The sequence below is a fragment of the Mus caroli genome, unplaced genomic scaffold (assembly GCF_978045245.1).
Source record: "Mus caroli unplaced genomic scaffold, Mus_caroli_1 scaffold_9, whole genome shotgun sequence".
Lineage (NCBI taxonomy): Eukaryota > Metazoa > Chordata > Mammalia > Rodentia > Muridae > Mus > Mus caroli.
The window spans coordinates 116,973,410-116,987,567 of NW_028227264.1; the positions used below are offsets into that span (position 1 = coordinate 116,973,410).

General features: G+C 45.4%; 1 pseudogene; it reads right to left on the reverse strand.

Annotated features, from left to right (window-relative positions):
- Nucleotides 1-10,827: 10,827 nt before the first annotated feature.
- Nucleotides 10,828-10,959, reverse strand: LOC115032217 (small nucleolar RNA SNORA48; annotated as a pseudogene).
- Nucleotides 10,960-14,158: the final 3,199 nt, after the last annotated feature.

The window sequence follows — 14,158 nt, forward strand, 5'->3', positions numbered from 1 at the left end:
TAAGAGAAGTCAGTTGAAAATTGCCCTGTTGGCCACCCCCTCCAGACTATAGTGCCTCTGCCCATGTACCAGACATACTGTCCACTGGGGGTGGACACGAGGGGTCAAACCTGAGTGAAATCCAGATTCCATTCACTAAGGTCACAACCAGATATCACAACCGAATTGATAATCTAAAAGAGAAATATAACTGAGTCTTTTTTTTTATAGGATTATCCAGCAATTTTCCAGAGATACCACTTAGGAAATCCTGAATAATTTCCCCAAGCTTGTGAGTTTGAGAACAGGGCTTCTGACAGCTTCCTTTAACCAAGAAATGAACATGGGCAGTTAGGGTTCAGAATGTCACATTACTCTCCTAGAAAAGGGTGTTTCATAGTTGATAAAAACATTTTTTAAATCAAGAAGAGATTCACTAGTGAGAAATAATTGTTAAAATAACATCTTACATGGTTAAATATAATGCTTAGTACTCCAGCCCCTTGGACTGATTAAAAAAAGATATGTATACTGACCATTCTAACTCTGGTTATACTATACTGGCTATTTAAGACAGTGGTCAAAATGAATCATTTCCTTTTCAATGTCAAATCAGTTGACATTGGTCTGAAGTTGGTCCCGGGCTTGGGAGGAACCCCTGGCTCCGCTGGTCTCTTCCTACCAGTTAGTCCATCTAAGTGAGGATCTCTCACAAGCCTTGCTTCATCACTGGCTCACTTGCAAGTGAGGAGGAAACATCTCCATGTTGACCCTCTTTGTAGAAGCGTCTCCAGAGGACCGGCTGCTACAGCTGGTGTTTTTAAACTAATGTATAATATTTATAAAGCTTGAACAAAAATTAAACACTTTAGTAAACCTTGACTAGACACTTGACTAGACAAGATCCCATTACAGATGGTTGTGAGCCACCATGTGGTTGCTGGGAATTGAACTCAGGACCTCTGGAAGAGCAGTCAGTGCTGAGCTTTCTCTCCAGCCCAACTAGATATACATTTAAAAAAAAAAATACAAAAGTAATACCTATCTAATTTCATGCTTTACACACTGTAAATAACTAATTCAAACCCTCATAATTTGCAAAGGCTTTTTAGCTTTTTATCCATTTTGGGGGGAAAAAAACTAGCTATTTTAATCTTTATACACAAGGCTTTTCTTTTTACTAATTTTTTTTAAATTTGCACATCCTAAAGTCTGTTTTCTTTTTTTAATACCAGGAGACACAGTGATGCCAATCTGTTGTGAGATTTGGGGTGGGATGGATTAAGTTTCAGTGACTTACCAAAGCTCACCTGGGCAGAAACTCCTCTCTGTCCTCTCCATGATGAGCAGGCTATTAGCTGGGTTTTACTATAGACATCTCTAAATCAAGAGATAAATAATAGTAACCTCTGCTGGAAATGTTCAGCCGTTCACCGTCCTTAGAGGTACGAGGCCTTTACCCTTGGTCTATTTTGCTGTTCTTTCCTGGCCACAGTCAGGGAGCCAGACTGTGTGAAGACAGGGGTTTTGAGGCTGTTTTGAGAGAAACATGCTTGAGTCTACATGGCAGCCTGTCTGTACTCTTGATCAAGCTGGATCAAGCTGATAGAGGGATCTGCCTTTACTGTCTAAGAAGGGGGATCCTCTTCTCAGTAGTAGAGTGACCAACTACTTAAAAACTTGTGCTCACTGTAAGTGTGTGTGTCTACAAATGGAGGCAGACATTCTGAAAACCTAACAAGTACAGCTACCTACAAAAGGTGGAGGGTGCTTTGTTTTTTTTTTTTTTTTTTCTTTCTTTCCTTTAAGCATGGAGGGCAAAAGGCTCCAAGGCTTTTGAACTTCCCAGAGGTTAAGCTACATCCTCAAGGATTCATTTTAAAACTGATACAATTTGCAAAACAAATGAAACTCAAGAAGATCGAAGACCAAAGTGTGGACACTTCACTCCTTAGAATTGGGAATAAAACACCCATGGAAGGAGTTACAGAGACAAAGTTTGGAGCTGAGACAAAAGGATGGACCATCCAGAGACTGCTGCACCCGAGAATCCATCCCATAATCAGCCACCAAATGCAGACACTATTGCATACGCCAGCAAGATTTTGCTGAAAGGACCCTGATATAGCTGTCTCTTGTGAGGCTATGCCAGTACCTGGCAAACACAGAAGTGGATGCTCACAGTCAGCTATTGGATGGAACACATGGCCCCCAATGGAGGAGCTAGAGAAAGAACCCAAGGAGCTGAAGGGACCTGCAACCCTATAGGTGGAACAACAATATGAACTAACCAGTACCCCCAGAGCTCGTGTCTCTAGCTGCATATGTAGCAGAAGATGGCCTAGTTGGCCATTATTGGGAAGAGAGGCCACTTGGTCTTTCAAACTTTATATGCCCCAGTACAGGGGGATGCCAGGGTTAAGAAGTGGGAGTGGGTGGGTAGGGGGACTTTCGGGATAACATTTGAAATGTAAATGAAGAAAATACCTAATAAAAATTGGAAAAAAATAAAACTGAAAACTGAAAAGCTTTTTTAAAATGTGGGTTTTTGGTTTGGTTTTGCTTTGTTTTTTGTTTTTGTAATTTGGCACCAGGGTTTGTTAGAGTCTGTATCTCCGTCCTGCAGTTTTCAGCACATTCTGGATGGTCTTGCAGTTAGAAAGACATTTGGCCCTTAGGCCTTTCCCTCTTACAGGAGAGCTTCGTGGGCTGAGAAAAAGCCTCATGTTTTCTTCCTAAGCATTTGGGGGTTTAACTTGCTCCAACTGTCCTGGAGGCAAGGCACCAGGGACTCTGAAGATGGCTTCTCTCCCTATCTATAAAGCAAAAACAAAGACTGGAAGAGATGGACGGATGATGGACGGTCAGTTAATAGTACTCAAGTTTCTCAGCCCAGGATCAAGAGAAGACTCCCAGCCAATGGAAGAAGTGGTTCGATTGACACAAACACCCCAGGACCAGTTCCCACGTGTGGGATGGATTCCTGCTTACCCATGCCTGCAGTTCAGGTGCCCACCAGTTTTCAATTATGTCCCAGCCACCACTACTGGAAGTATAATAGTTCCCTCCTAACCTGATCCCTAGGACAGATGAAGGTGAGAAGCCCCTGAGGGTAGAACTTTTTCTTTCCCTAGAAGCTACATAATGGCTTAAGGTCCTGCTTGTGGTGGTGTAAACTCAAGTGACCTCTTGCCTCGCACAGAGAGGAGCAGAACATCATCGGCACATCTCAAATGTAGCCTGAAGGAGTGACAACTAATGGGACTACCAAGTCCTTGGCGTGGCATAAACTCTCAAAGTTTCTGGCAGATGGAGTTAGCTGTGAGATAAGGAAGCTACACATTCCTCTAGGTGAAACAGAAAGGGGGAACGTTCCCATGCCCTAGTCTGTCCCTCATCCAAGTCCTGGTCTCTTAGTCTGTAACTCTAGATTACATTTGTTGTTGTCCAGATAGGAAGAAAGTATGACACGCACACTTGTGGTTATTTCTTTTTTATTTATTTATGTCTTAGTTAGGGTTTTACTGCTGTGAACAGACACCATGACCAAGGCAAGTCTTATAAAAAAAAAAAAAATTTGCTTGGGGCTGGCTTACAGGTTCAGAGGTTCAGTCCATTGTCATCATGGTGGGAGCATGGCAGCATCCAGGCTGTCATGGCACAGGCAGAGCTGAGAGTTCTACGTCTTCATCCAAAGGCTGCTAGTGGAAGACTGACTTCCAGGCAACTGGGGTGAGAATCTTAAGCTCACACCACTGTGACACACCCATTCCAACCAGGTCACACCTATTCCAACAAGGCCACACTTCCAAATGGTGCCACTCCCTGTCCAAGAATATACAAACCATCACAATTTATTTATTTATTTATTTATTTATTTATTTATTTATTTAAAGAGGGTAATTTAGATTGGGTGTTCCCTTTGTAACTCACCATTAAAACTTCCCTTTGTTACTATAATTGAAAGGCAAAAGCAAGCATACCCAGAATGCTGTGGGGATGGAGCAAAAGCAGACAAGTGTGAACCGATGGAGTATTGGGATGGGGGAGGAGGGATAACTTTCTCTCTCAGGTAGAGGCACCAGGCAGAAAGAACAGGCATTAAGATCCAGCAGAGCCTACATCTCCTGCCTCTTGCTTAAGCAGGCTGGTGCTGCCTTGGCTGCAGTAGCCTGCCCACTGTCTAGCACCTGGCCATTTATCCTTTGAGTCCCCATTGTGATCTCAATATTAACCCTGGACCAGTACAGATCTCAAACGTGTTATCTCCCTTTGTTAGTAGGCCAGTGTTGGCAGCACGTTACACTTGTTGTTCAGATAGGAAGACAGCAGGATGCACACTCGTGGTCATTTACTTATGTGTTTATGTATTATTTATGTAAGGGACTGGGAAATCCCTTGGTTCCATCTCCTCTAGAAATTAGTAAATATGTTATATAAAACATCATATCAAAATTAAAACACAACTAATAATCAAAAATAGGGAGAAAGAACACCTTGGACATCTTAGGTCACCTCCTTAGTCTACTATGAAAAGGGCTTCAGCAATCCCTAGAGGCCTCAGTGGGACCTGGGAGTTTTCTGGGTGATGTCATTTTGTTTTACGTTACGTTATGGTTACGTTATCCAAGATGGTGGTGAATTCACTTGGTATTTTTCCCTCTTTATAATATCATTAGCTAGCAAAGCTGGTGGCCAAGTCACATGGTGGCCATCCTACAGAGGTCTGCAGCTAAGATGGCAGCCAACCATATGGTTGCTTTCTGCGCTGGTGAGCTCATCTTCACTGTAAGGGGACCCCGTACTCCATTGGACACAAGTCCCCCTGGGGGTCACACATCTTGGAGATTACATGTGGAACATTTACATTTTTTTTTTTTTTTGCCTTAAAAAGACTCCTTAGATTCGTGTGGCTACAGGCAACACTACCGGTGGCCTAGGCAGGTGGGCCTAAGATAGCACAATAAAGAAACTCGGGGAGGAGTTTCATGGCATCAACTCAAGAAAAGCAGAATCCACAGGCAACTGTAAGAACAGCTACAGTCAGCTTGAGGCTTCTCTCGGGTTACTTCTAGAAAGGGAGGGAGAAGAAAACTAGCCATCATCCGATTTTTAGGTCAAAACAACAGTGGGCTTGTCCCTCTCTGATCGGAAAAGGGACCAGGGAGGGATGGGAGATACAGGCTTGGCACCTCCTGAGGTTCATCCGTCCCCACACAGGGTAACCTTCCAATGAATATGCCTGCCTGTAGTGTTAGACCTAGTGGGGAAACCCCCACCCCATTCCCGATTCGGCGTGCACCCAAAAAATCACGAAGGACCATCTCTTGCTGTAATTACATGAGGACATTTAATTACGGAGCTCCGGACCGGCATGTATCCCACACAGGAGATAACGGATGTCGGCCCCGAGGCTTGAAAACTAGGGGTTTTTATGGGGTAAGGGGCTTAGGGGTGTGGAATTCAGCATAGCGACACACTATTGGCTTATTCAAACATTAACAGAAAGCAGGACTTTGTTCCTGTGGGCTGGGGGCTTATCTTTGTTCACATAGCAACCAGTTGATGTATGACTTTACCTGGCGCCAAGGGGCAATAGACAGAGGGGAGGTTCCGGTCAGATAGCCTTGCCTGCGTCCTTGTATTCTTTTCATCTTTACAGTCAAGATGTTCTTAGGAATGCCTTAACAACAGCCCTGCCCTGTCATGCCTGGGGGCTGTTCTGCTTTGTTCTCAGTTCCAGGCCGGGGCAGTGGGCTCTTAAACAACTCACAAGTTACAATATTTTATCTTCCTTCAGTAGCACCCAGACTAGGTTTACCCTGAGGGATGAGGTAACATTGCTGGAGCCAAGCTTTGGGTGAATAGTGCATTTTAATTTCTGTTCACAGCTTAACTGGCTTCCTATGATACACAGACATTGGGGTTCGAAGGAGAGTAGGCTAAGGGGACCTTCTTTGTTAGAAGAAAGCAAAATTACCTTCCCAGTAAGCCTGCTGGGGGTGCGGGGTGGGTGCTGGGGGTGCGGGGGGGGCGCTGGAGGGGTGCCGGGGGACGCTGGGGGGTGCCAGGGGGCGCTGGGGGGGCGCCGGGGGCGCGGGGGGGTGGGGGCGGGGGGGCGGGGGGGGCGGCACACTGCACCTTTAATCCAGCAGTAGGGAGGCAGAGGTAGACAAATCACTGTGAGTTCGAGGCCAGCCTGATCTACAGAGTGAGTTCCAGGACAGCCCTGGCTTGGCCTGATTGTACTTATGAGTGAGTGTTCCTCAGAAGACATCCTGAGAGGAGGACTCAAAAAAGTGACCATCTTGGGGTCTTGATCAAAGTCATTGTCTCTGCCAGCCAGGGAATAAAAGGCAGGAAAATTCTTGAGTGTGACAGGCAGGGAAATTCTCAGACTCGACAGAAATCAGGTAGTCAAGGAAAGCTTTTACTGGGGTTGAGGAGACACATACGGAAAATACGCAGAGAAGAGCCCCTCTGCAAAGCCCAAAGCATGGGCCTTTCGACAAAGGCTAACTAACCTAGAGATGAGGGCCGCTACTACTATCAGTGTATCACACATTTCTTTTGGAAAAAGAGTATTCACTAAAACTAATTAGAATTTCAGTACTGTGGAGAGAGTTCCAGGTCCAGAGGCTACTTACCTCTACTCACCTGCATTTATCCCTGAGAGGAGTCACTCCCTGCCCACTTCTGTGCTGGAACTCACAGATAAAAACCCTTGGAATCTATTTACTTGGTAGGTCCACTAGCTTCCACCAACCCCCAAACCAAGAATGCAGACAGCGTCAGATAGCATCTTAGACTTACAAACATACTTCCCCCATCTTGCCAGGACCAGCTACATCTCTGAGGTAGGTTCCCACCAAGGTGTTTAAACCTACCTTGACTTATGACTGTCTCAAGACAACCAACTAATAAACAAAACAAAACAAAACAAAAAAAACATTAAGTGTGGTTATAAACATAAAGTATTGTGATATAAATCTGGGTTATGGGAAGTTATAATTAAAAAACAAAAACAAAAAAAAAAACAAAACCAAGAACTGTTCTGAAGTTGAAGCTCACTGGTAAATGCTCGCTCAGCACTTGTGCAGCCCTGGGTGAGCTGCCCAGCTCCACACTTGCAAGACAGCAGGACCTGAACGCATGACATGGCCTGAAGGTATCTTCCTTGAAAGTTAGGGTAATTCCTACTACTGTTACTCAATAACACTGCATTCAGCCAAAATTCTTTCTAGGACAGTGGTTTAGAGAAACTTGAACATTCTTATTAATGTACAATATTTATGTTTCAGCAACCCTAAATGAATCACTTGGATGCTTATCAACAATGATCTCTGTGGTAGATAAAAATGAACATATATATGTGTGTGTGTGTGTGTATGTGTGTATGTGTGTGTATATATATGTGTATGTGTGTCTGTGTGTCTGTATATATGCATCACAAGATCATTACAATGAAAGCAGAATGTTCACAAATTTTAAAACAGTTTTAAAAGAAGCATTCTTTTTTATTAAATGTATGTGTGTGTCTCTGTGTGGGTATGTGCATGTGAATGGTGATACCCATGGAAGTCAAAAGAGGGTGTTAGACACCCCCACCCCATCCCTGTCCCCATGCAGTCAGAGTGGCAGGCTGTTGTGAGCTGCCAGTCATGGGTGCTAAGACTCAAACTCAGATCCCCTGCAACAGCAGCAAATGCTCTTAACTGCTGAGCCATCTCTCCAGACCAAACGTCATGTTTTGGTTGATTCATTAGATGGGCAATGGGCTGGAAATAATTCTTTGAGAAATTACTGTGAAATCTGAGAAGAAACAATAGATAAACTGTACTAAGTGTGAATATGGTTCTGTAAAAATGAGGTGTAGAGAGGCAGGGGGAAGAACAAAAGATATCACGTGTACAGAATTATTTTTATTGCTTGTGTGGGAAGATAGAAAGAAAGGGAAACTCTAACATGAAGTTTCGATTTCTGCTGGGGCGACAATGAGGAGTGGAGGCTGGCAGCAGCTAGACTTGGCGAGTAGGAGAACCTACCTCTGATATGGCACGCCTGAGATACAAGTGGGTAAGGATGGAAGCCGCGAGATCCTGGGGTCTGTCGGGGAGAGGATGGAGCTACCATTTAGAGCAAAGAGAACGTTTCTTTGTGAGTTTAGCATTTACTCTCAATAGGAGCTCCAGGTTTTAAAGGAAGAATCCACCGCTGCTTTCTGTAACTACAGCGACTAAGCTTGAGAGGGTGAAAGTCAGAGCTGAAAGGGATCGTCAGAGAGCAACAAGTGGCAGTTCCACACTGATGCTGAGAAGCCGAGCGTGATGGCGCATGCCTTTAATCCCAGCAATTGGGAGGCAGAGGCAGCTGGATTTCTGAGTTCGAGGCCAGCCTGGTCTACAGAGTGAGTTCCAGGACAACCAGGGCTATACGGAGAAACTCTCAAAACTCATCTCTCTAGCATCAGGACATGCTTGCCTTTTTTTTTTTTTTTTTTTTTTTTTGGTTTTTCAAGATAGGTTTCTCTGTGTAGCCCTGGCTGTCCTGGAACTCACTTTGTAGACCAGGCTGGCCTCGAACTCAGAAATCCGCCTGCCTCTGCCTCCCAAGTGCTGGGATTAAAGGTGTGTGCCACCACGCCCGGCTTCGTGTTTGTCTTTTTAAAAGAAACTGTTAACCCATTTTCCAAATCTGTTTTCACCATTTTGCATTTCCACCATCAGCCTGAGGAAGCGGTTCCTTCCGCAGCAGGCCTGAAGTCACACGCCTCGGGCAGCCTGCTTCATTCTAGCCATTTTAATGGGAGGACAGTGATGTGTTGTGCTTTGAATTTTCATTTCTATAGTAACCAGTGATGTTGAATGCATGTGTACTTCATATGTTCTTTGGCAGTGTCTATAGAAATACTGTCCCTTCAAAGGAAGTATTTCTTTTCCTTTTTTACCCTTTTGAAAAAACAAACAAACAAACAAACAAACAAACAAAAAACTTTTATAGATTCTCGGTGGATTTCACATCATGCATCCGGGTCCCACTCATCTCCCTGTCCCCTCATATCTGCCCACTCACCTTCCCTGCCCCCCAAAATTAAAACACACAAACAACAATAACCAATCAACAAAAACACAACAAATGAGACATCTCCTTGTGGAAGCTGTAGTATGTGAGTGTGCCCCACAGTGTGTCCCTCTGTCCACACATCTTCACTTGCAAATGTTCATTGCAGTGAGTCATTTGGTCTGGTTCGAGATCTCTGGCTTCTGTGACACCATCAATATTGGGTCCTCATTGGGACTCCTAGTTATCATGTTGTTGTGCTGTGTCATGGAGATCCTGTAGCTTTGGATCAGCAGGACTGACCATGCATGCCCTTTCATGCATAGCAACCATTCAGAGATGATACAGATCTTGGGGCCTGCCAATGCAGAGCCCTGGATCTGGTCCTGAGTGGTAGCTAAGCTGTCCAGCCTGCAGGCTCTCAGGCAAGCTCGCCAACACCGTGGCAGGTAAGCCACCCAGTAACACCATCGGAGGAGGCAAAGTCAGCTCTCATGCTCTCTTGAGCCAGCTTGCCCACACCCAAGCCTCCAGAGCCAGCCCTACTGTACTGCTCACTCAAGGCTCGGGGGCCCACACTCCCAAGAACTGCAGCCTGTGGGGGGCTGGGCCAGCTCTTCTCTCTCACACCCTTAGGAATAGCTCACCTGTGCCTTCGCCATCAGGGCCAGCTCCACTGTGTTACCCAGGTGAGGTACAGGGGCCACTCACCCATACTCATGACCCAGGGGCTAATTCTCCTGATTGCCTCAGGCATCTAGTGGTAGAGGGCATCTCCCCTACCCAGCCTAACCCCACAGGCCACTTCACACCAGAGTGTGGGGGCTAGCTCTCCTTCGATTATGACCCAGGGTCAGAACCCCTGAACCCCAGCTATCAGGGCCAGCTCTACTGTGCTACTCAGGGGTGCAGGACCTACTCTCCCAAGTGCTATGTCCAGAGAAAGGTAGCGCCAGCTATCTTGCTGTCATGACCCGGGGGACAGCTCACCCAAGTGCTGCAGATGGTGAGGGCAAGGCAGGCAGGGCATCACCCCTGGGCCCACCCCAGAGGAGGGGCAGGGCCAGCTCTCCCACAGTCAAGCTCTCAGGACTGACTTACCTGAACCCACATCACCAGGGTCAGCTCTGCTGTGCTGACCAGGTGAGGAGTGGGGCGTGTTCCTGAGTGCTGTTCAGGGAAGGCACAGGGAAGGGTTAGCTCTCCTGAGCTCATGACCCTGTGGGCAGCTCTGCTGACTGCCAGAGGTGGGAAGGTGGAGGCAGGAGAAGGCATCAGCTCTGCACTCATGCCACCTCCTGGCAGAGCAGTGGTGGGCTCAGATCTCCCACACTCACACCCTTGGGACCCCACTCATCCACACCCGTGCTACCAAGGCTAGCTCCATGATGCTGCCTGGGTAAGGCACAGGACCCACTCTCTCAAGTGTTCCTGCCAGTGAGAGACAGGGCCAGCTCTCCAGAATGCTGGATCCAGCAAGAGGTGGGTCCAGTTATACACAGTGGTCCGTGTGGTCCCTGCAGACTGCTCTGACCAGGGAAATGTTCTCTCGGACACTGTGAGCATGAGCATTGACACAGACCCTGCCGCTGCTGCACAGTCATGGACTCAGACATAGTCTTTAACAGCAGTTTGGCCTGGGACCTCAGCAGGGCCCCAGGTGGTAGGGCTGGTCACCCCACAGGCTACTCCTCTCCAGGGAAGGTGGGTCTATGAGTGGCATGGCAGCCACAGATCTTTGTCTTCCTCCTTTAGCCTGGGCAGCCTAGATTTAGCTTGTTTTTATTTTAATGAGTCCCAGGCAGAAGACAGCTTTGGCCAGCAAGCCAGGTATTAAGCTAGGATGAACAAAGGACTGCCCCTGGCTGATATAAGAATGCGACCACCAACGAGGTGTCTCTTTGCCCATTGGCTAGGTGGGCTGGGGTTATTTCTTATTGCTGATTTATTGTTGTTGTTGTTGTTGTTTCGAGACAGGGTTTCTCTGTGTAGTCCTGGCTGTCCTGGAACTCACTCTGTAGACCAGGCTGGCCTCAAACTCAGAAATCCGCCTGCCTCTGCCTCCCAAGTGCTGGGATCAAAGGTGTGCGCCACCACTGCCCAGCTTGATTTTTAAAAGTACTTAACCCAGTACTTGTAAGTAAACATTTTCTCTTTTGTTGGGTGGCTTGTCTTTCCTAACACCAGCTGAGGAAGAGTAGGTAGATTTCACTACCTTTAGGTCTATTCTATAGGTTTCTTTTATGGGCTATATTTACTTGAGTCCAAAGGTTCTTTTTTTTTTTTTTGCTCTGTTTTCGTTCAAATTTTGTATTTAACTTTTAAGTTTCACATTTGAGTTTATGATCTATTTTGAGGTAACTATACGCATATATGAACCCAAATTCACTTTTTTCCACACATATATACACACAAATTATACCATTTAAGCTTACTAAGTAACCAGAAATAACACTGTAATCTCAACTGAACTAGCAACCGCATCTCTGTGGCGACCAAGTCAAGGTCCAGGTGGTTTTCTCTCTTCTCTTCAATACTGGGATGAAATTAAGTCAGTTTGAGACATAGTTGGGCTGTGGCTGGCTGTGCTATGAGTTTTTGATTGTTTTGTTAATATCGTTTTCCACCTCTTCCATGTTATAAGGCATGGGGGATCGTCCTCCAGCAGAGCCTTCGATCTGAGAACTAACAATATTCCAGAACTCCATCTACCTGTGTTTCAGGCCCTGTCACTTCAGTTCAGAACTGTAGGTGAACATACTGCTACTGTAGGGACACAGTGGCAGCCTAATGAGTTGTTGGATATTGTTCTACTGTAGGGACACAGTGGCAGCCTAATTAGCTACTGGGTGTTGTCTTTGTTCTCCAGTTTAGCCTTTGCTTCTGTCAGTGGAGGTCTCGGGCACACGTACTGCCCACCCAGCCTCTGGCCTTTGATGGCAGCTTTCCTATGCCCCTATGAAGGATTTTCACAGCACATTGAAATTTGTCACAGAACAGTGACAATTTCACACTATTCTTTTGACAAGGTTTTGATGCAATATGTATCCACACATAATTTTTAGATTTCTTCTAATCAATGTTTCTCTCTTTCTAAAGTATATGGAGAAGACTAAAGAGGTTCCAGAATGTTATATTGATGATGGAACTTTTCTTTATTATATATGACTGTTTTACTAGAAAGATGTGGAGCCTGGCATGGTGGCACATACCTTTTAGCCCTAAGATTCAGGAGGCAAAGACAGGTGGAGCCCTGTAAGTCTGAGGCCCACATAGAGTTCTAGGACAGCCAGGGCTATGTCTCAAGCAGACAAAGTCTGTTGTGGTAACAGATTTTCCCAGGGTCTACATTAGAGATTCTCTGTTGCGAATATTTTTGAAGGGAACCAGGACAAGTGAATGCTTTCCTGCATTGTTTGCAAACCTGTGGTTTCTCTCCATTGTGAATCTTCTCATGGCATCTAAGGGAACTGTGATAAAGATGTTACATTGTACATCGGCATACAGTTCCTTCCTTTATATATCTGAATTCTTTTACATATTTAAGCAGAGCTCTGTGTACTAAAGTATTCTTAGGCGTCTTACACTCATTGAGTTTTCTGCAAATCCTCACATTGACCACTGAGAAGAGCTGAAGGAGCTCCCATTTTTCTGTATATGCTTGCTCCTCACACTCAAGGTAGTTTGTATCCTGTCTGAACTGCAATTATCGGGGTTTTTTTTTTTTCTTGAATTTTTATAGGCATCTTCAGTGTTCTAGGACAGAATGTCCTAGTGTTCTAGAATGGTCCTTGTTTGTTTCTTACTCTTTTGTCTTTGGGTTTTTTTTTTTGGGGGGGGAGGGTAGAGTGGGTAGGGGGCAGCAGCCAGGTTCGTGGCTTCACCTCCTATAACGTTTCTTCTGGGAGCATCCAGCAAAGCCCATTCCTCTAGGAAGTTCATTCCACCTTTACAAAAGTCACAATCGCCTTCCAGTAGTACTCCTTAATGTATACTTCCTTTGTTTTATGTGGATGGGTGCTCTGTCTGCATGTGTATCTGTGCAACACATGTATTCCTGACACTTAAGTCAGAGAAGACCAAAGAGGATGTCGGATCCCCAGAACTGGAGTCACAGAAGCTTGTGAGCTGCACTGAAGATGCTGGGAATCAAACACAGGTCCTTTGAGAGAACAGCCAAGGCTCTTAACCACTGAGCCATTTCTCTAGTCCAGTGCATACATCCTTAATTCTCCAATTTAAAGGCACCGGTTGGCTAAGTGGATTATGAAACAAGGCTCGGTCTCCTGTTGTCCTCACAAGTGCTCCTGAGCCCAGTGGTTACAAAGCAATGGAGGCTGAACCATGCAGGCTGCTCCTGTCAGTCAAGTCAATTGGGCGATTTCTTCTTTTTTTTTTTTTTTCCTGCAGAAAGTTCTTTGAACTTACAGGAATGACCACATGCCTCAAGAGGCACTCCCTCTCAACTCTTCTACTTCCAATGTTGTTACACATCACCCTGGAGTAAGTAGTTCTTAATCAAACAAATACAGTGAAGGTTTGGATGTAGACTTTCTCTGCCACTAAATATCCCTACCACTAAATATCCATTAAATTTTAATGAAAAATAGGTCAACTTCTCTTTACCCCAATGTATAATGGGCTATTCCTTCTGTTTCAGTAGTGAGAGCAGCTGTGGCCTCTTCCTTCCCCAAAAGGACTCCTTAACTCTCTATAGTCTCTGTATCTTTGTTCTGTTTTTTAGATATGGTCTGGAGTAGCTGGCCTTGAATTACTTATGAAGCCCAGGCTGGCCTCAAACTCTAAACTCCAGAGCATCATCTGTAGCTCCAAAGTCCTAGGATTGTAAGCACAATTCACTAGGCTTCCCTTGTGTTTTTTTCTTCTTCCTCTGTGTGTGTGTGTGTGTGTGTGTGTGTGTGTGAACACATCTATGGAAGCCAGATGATGATAATAGATGTTTTAATTACTCTCTACTTTTATTTTTTAATTTGGACCTCACTGATCTCACTAGCTTGGCTCACCAGTGAGCTGAGTTCCAGGAATCCACCTGGTTTTACCTCTCCAGCATGGCGATTACAGGTTTGCACAACCTTACCTAGCTTTTTATGTGGGCACT